General features: G+C 39.2%; 1 pseudogene; it reads right to left on the bottom strand.

Annotated features, from left to right (window-relative positions):
- Positions 1–730: 730 nt before the first annotated feature.
- LOC105820971 lies at positions 731–5,573 on the bottom strand (annotated as a pseudogene).
- Positions 5,574–6,091: the final 518 nt, after the last annotated feature.

Genomic DNA, 6,091 nt, shown 5'->3' with positions numbered 1-6,091 from the left:
ACTCTTTTCAAATGACACAAAAGTTGCTTTGAGGAGAGGCACAACGAGACAGGTTCAAGTATGCATAAGAATCATGACCAAGTACAAGGTCAGGGAAGAACCCTCACTAAAAAAGAAACCCAGAGGAGTTAACAGCTCACTACTTCAACCATCTGCCTCCATTGAGCACAAGAGGGAATCTCAAAAACATTTCAGACTTCAAACTGCCATGTATATTAATATTATGTCTCTACAAACACAGTCTACTTTCCTGACTAGATGGTGGTCAGCTTATGCCTTGAACCAACAAGAGACAGACACTGAGACTGCCAAAGTTCAAACAATAAGGTGCAAATTGTGCTTCCTTCAAAATGAATTGTCTTTATAACTGCCTTTTCTCTTGGTTCAGTGACTGCCTTCTCCTACATTGCTGCAGACGTTTATTGACTTACGCTTGAAATGAAAAGGTGTGCTCTGAGGTTCAAGGACTGGGCTTTCCTGAGACGGCTGGAGGTCTAGAGGTCCAGTAGTCAGCACGTGCTGTGCTCGCCTAATGGCTTGACCTTCCTTCCGTGTGGAGAACCCATCCCCGAGGCCAGTCTGAAGTTTGTTTGCAAGCCTAGTGACCACTCGCCCTCTCACCAGGGCAGCAGGACAGAATGAGGTCCTTGCTATTGCACTGGTATGAAATATCCACAAGTTTAAGAATCAAAACCACCGTTGCTCTTCAGGTTGAGCTGGTTCCCGTGTCTTAGTTATAGCAGGATGGAGCTGTGGCCGTGGGGCTCTTGCAGATCTCTGAGCTCAAGGAGTGGGTGGGCACTGGCTTCAGCACCAAGGCAAGGAATGTGCAGTAGGCACCCTGCACATCAGGGCTCAGTGTCTGCAAATGGTCTGTAAAGGTCTTCCTTGACAGGAGCCTGCTGCCTTCACTTGGCGGGAGGGAGGCTGGGGGTGGTGTGTGGAGGGCCGGAGCTGGCCTGTGAAGTCAAACTTAGGTGACATCATACTCCTTCTCTGCTTCTGCTTGATGTAATGGAGGGCCTCCTTCAGGCAGAACTGCGTGGTCTTCAAGAGGTTAGCCACACAGACAGTGGGTGAATGGGAAAGCCCAGCCTCACAAAGGACCAGGACCTGGCCTCCCTTTTCCCTGACACAGCCAATGCAGTCTATTTCTTCTTGAAAGCAGGGGGAGCTCATATCAGCCAGGTGGCTGTCCTCCACAGAGACCCATTTGTAGTGTAGGTGGGTCGTGCAGGCCTGGGAGGTCTGCAGAGCTGCGACGTGCGAGTTGGCCAGGAACTCGCACCTAGATGTGTGGTAGGCACTTCCAAGGCTGAAGAAGGGAAGAATTTCATCTGGACACCCTGGACATCAGTTAGCCTGTAGATGACGTTAAGCACTGGTTTTCCACACTGGCTGATGACGGCTCTGTCGTTTTCAATCTGCTCTCGTGAAATGGGTTTTGCATTCACACATCACTCAGGATATTCCGAGGAGAAGGTCTTGTATCCCACGTTGAGGAAGTAGACGTGTGGGCCAGTGGCAGCAGGTGAGCGCCATGCATCTTGTCACTTTCCATGGACACTGCTGCCCGTGGTGGCTGGCAGAGCCACACTCCTGCAGCAGCTGCATGCCCAAAGTTTGGGTTTTATGGACCTGCATCAAACAGGCTCCCTTGCCCCCGGCTTCCCGTAGCATTTGGAGACACTGGCAGTAGATTGGAGGGCAGTAGGGGAAGGAGGATCAGGGCATCTATTCCTGCAGCTCCCTTATTGCCAAGCCAGACCCTGTGGCTCCTGCCAGAGGGCCAACCTGGGTTTGTTAAAGTCAGGTAACTGTCCCTCTGCTTGCCCATTCAGTCCTGGGTAAAAACTGCTTGTGCTGCTCTCACCTTGGGGTGCTTCACCTTAGTGGTTTCTCTTAACCCTTTTACATTGTTATGCTTATAGTCTCTTCATTAAACTGTTGTTGATCACTAATTTTGCATTGACATATACTTTTTGCTGGAAACCTGAAGGATAAAATAATGAATACTAAGAGTGGCCATAAGTGGGTGGGGTGGAAATCTCAAAGTGGGATTTTGGAATTGGGTTGCACAAATATTGATAAGCATTAGCATGTGAATAACTTACTTGCCAGAAAAATGAGAGAATATCAATATGTGTCATGTGGTAGTGTGACATTTACTTAACTTGTCACTGTTGATGGCACGGGATGAAGGGCAACACGGGAAGAGATAATGTGGCTTATTGAGCTTATGTGTGATGGTGAAGATGATATTATCACAGTTGTAAAGTGGCCACAGCACTCGTAACTGCCCTAGAAAGAGCACACAGACAAAAGGACAAATGAGACTTCAATGCTAAAGCTCGAGGTTCTAGAGCCGAAGTTCAGCAAATGCAAAGAGGCATTATAGGACGATGGCTGTGACAACAGTGCGATGAACTGAAGCATAAAGAGCGTGGAGATAGGAGATGAGGAAACTGCAGAAATGGGGACAAGAGATAAGAAAGGCTGCACCAGGACAGTAAAAGTAAAATTTCTCTCTGTGGGTAAAGAGAGCTGTCCATAGCCACAGACAGTCACTGTTGTCTGTCTGTCCTCTGAATAGCACCCTTGTTTATATCTTGTACTTACAAGGTTTTGGAGAGTGAGATGAAATTAAATTTAGGTTGACAGATTTAACGTTTATGAAATGTTAGAATTTTAAGTGCTCCAGGGGACCATAAAGATTTCTCTAATTTTGTAGACGGAGACATATACGGCATGTGCTGTAGGCAGCAGAGCATTTTCATCACCATCCAGGTGGCTGGTAGCCCCTACAGAGGGCTTGGTCAGAGTAAGTCATTAATTTTAAAAAAGGATGACTGAGAGGTTGGAAAGACACATGGAGGAATTTAATAGATGCAGATCTTGTACGGCAAGTAGGAAAGCGTAGGCAGGTGCAAAAGAGTTAAGAGCGAGAGATCACAGCTTAAACGGGAGTGGAGGTAGGAGGCAGGAGGGGGTGTGTATTGACAGGTTTCTCTCACAGCTTTATGCTCGGAGCTAATTACATCTCAACTTTTGCTATTAACTTTAGTGTAATAAATTTTAGTTGGTAGGCAAGCCCCTCAGTCCATTTTTTAACGTGTTCGTTTTCAGCTATGCTAAATGCTTAATATATGAAATGCTTATAATCTGAAAATAGCTAATTTAACATGTGCAGTACAAGCTTAAGCATTTTTTTTTATTTTAGTAAAAAAAAATACCTTGGAGGTTACACATATTATACAGCAGGCTCACTTTTAAAAGACATAAATGCTTTAGATTTTTGCTTTTTCCCCACACTTATCTATGACACACCACCAAATGTAATATGGTGGAATGAAATGTCATTTATTTAAAAATCTTTTATTACCTGGAAGAAAAAAATATTGAATTTCATAATTCGATGAACAAAGTTTATATTGCACATTACTTAGAAGCAAATGAAATTCAATAAGTCAGGTTTCAAGATTAAATTAAAGATAAGCAAAATCTAGTTTATTCTTTGGGTGGAAACATACCATACCTATAAAAAATCCCAAATGAAAAGAGTAACCTAAGATAAGAGACTTTAATACATAAGATAGCAAGAGACACCTTTCACTGTATTGTATTTTTCTTTGTACTTTTCATTATAAACATAACTAATAGCTTACAGTAACTCGTGTTTTCAAATGATGACTTTTTTCTTTATTTTTTAAAACTTTTATTTACTTTTTTAAATTGACAAATGTACATATATTTATGGCATACAACATGATGTTTTGTTTTGACATACAGGTATGTATACATTGTGAAATAGCTGAATCAAGTTAATTAACATGTCCATTACCTTACATACTTATATGTACATACTTTTTTCTCTAATTTTTAAATCGAAAAAACCATAAATGCTGTTTTAAAGTCTTAGTCAATACAGGATGTTGGAAACAGAACAGACTTTAGGGTTCTGATTCCTTCTCTAACTATACATATAATAAATTGTTATTTTATGTCCTATTAGATTATATTAACATTACACATTATTACATAATATATAATACTATATGTAACATCATCATCATTATACGATGTTACATGTAATATATATAGTATTATATATTCTTTAGAAATCTGGCTGTAATACTCTGAACTTCATATCTCCAAATGGGGTACTAGTACCAATGTAATAGGATTATTGTGAAGATACATAATGTCACCCCATACTGATGCATTAACTAATACCAGGAGAATAATTAGTGAATTTCTAATATTTAGTTCTTGTTAATTTAATCATGTACAGTGATGCAAATAATTTTTACCCATAGTCAACATATTAGCAAATTAAGTGCCCTTGCTACTCTGTTGATAAAGTCATAGCGTTTAAGACAAAGCTACAGTGTAAACATCATAAATTGTCTGGCCCATATTTTTCTCAAAGCTATGGATGTATAGATGAGAATCACTGAGAGTATTAGAGATTAAATTCTACTTTCATTTTTGGACCTGTAGTGTTGTTCAGGAAGAAAATGACTTTCCCATTTCACATAGTTAAAATACATATACATTAATTTGCAGTTTTTTAAATATCCAATAAACCATACAGATTTTCAGATGTGTGTATATGTGATATGCAATGAAAAAAGTTTAAATTACGGCACTTTTGGAAAATTAGGTTTGAGCATTTACTCTTAACTTCTCAAAGAGGAGGCTACTTTGTCAATTCACACACACAATAATTTAATTATTTAATAGAATCTGATTAAGTTAGAGAAAGAAATTTTACAATTCCAATTTAATCTAATATTGTATGTTGATCGTGCAGTGTATAATGTAATGGGGCCAGCTGTTAAAATGGTGTATAAAATAAATTTTATATTTCTTCTCCATGATGAATTTTATCCTAATATATGTGATAAGTTGGCTATAAAATATATCTAATGCTCTTCAGACTATAATAATCTTATAGTTTAGCAAAAATGAATTCAATAGATAGTAAAAATAAATAGCAAGTGAGGAAATATTGTTTTGGATCAGTGTATTATTCAGTTCCAGATGCCATAACAAAATATCACAGGCCAGGTGCCTTAAACAACAGAAATTTATTTTCTCACTGTTCTGGGAGCTGGAAAGTCCAAGATCAAGTTTCTGGCAGGGTTAGGTTTCTGGTGAGGGCTCTCTTCCCGTCTTGTAGATGACGGTTTTGTTCTCACATGACCTTTCCTCTGAGCAAGAGCAAAGGGTTGGGGAGAGAAAGGGAGGATGAGAATGAATCTCTTCTCTTAAGGCCACTAGCTCTATAGGAATAGGGCTCTTACCTTTATGACTTTGTTTAACCTTAACTGCTTTCTAAGGAGCCTATCTCCAAATGCAGTCACACTGAGGATTAGAGCTCCAACAGATATATTTGGTGCTGGGGGACACAATTCAGTTCATAGCAATCATGAAAAAAATTTGATGAAGAAAGCAGCACTTGGAATGGAATGGGAGTCTATGTAAGAACCCAGTACGTCGATGTGGAAGTCATACTCTGAACTAAGTGGAAGAAAGACCACGAACATATAAAGACTTGAAAGTTCAGGCATGCTTGCAGAATAGCGAATATTATAATTTTGCTGTAACAGAATATAAATTGGGGAACAGTCAGAGAATAAACAGGAAGTGATATTTAGTTCATATGTTGGAGGATCTTGAAGGCTAGTCTGAAGAATTTTATATAATTTAAACATCAGAATGAAGTCATCAATGTTTTTGAGCATGGGAATGTTACTATTTTATCTTCACATTAGAAAGATTCTTAAGATGAAGTATTTGCAATAGATTCAAAAAAGAAGAGTTTGGAGTATGGGAGACAGATATGATGAATTATTGCAATAGACTCTATCAAGATTAAATAAAATCATGGCTGGGGTAATAGCTTTTGTCTCTTTTTCTCTACCAAAATTGCTGACCACATAACCAATGCCTTTCCTTACTGTCTAAGCAATTTAATTTTCACCCATACTTCTCCATAAAGGTCATTTTCTTAAATTTCATGGTTGGACTCTTAATGCCTGAATCCAAAGACTCTTTCTTAATTTTGCTTATCCTTCAGTGAATTATT

This window comes from Propithecus coquereli, unplaced genomic scaffold (genome assembly GCF_000956105.1).
Source record: "Propithecus coquereli isolate 6110/MARCELLA unplaced genomic scaffold, Pcoq_1.0 Scaffold55, whole genome shotgun sequence".
NCBI lineage: Eukaryota > Metazoa > Chordata > Mammalia > Primates > Indriidae > Propithecus > Propithecus coquereli.
Note: the sequence above shows the minus strand (reverse complement) of the source record. Positions and strands in the feature narration are given on the sequence as shown.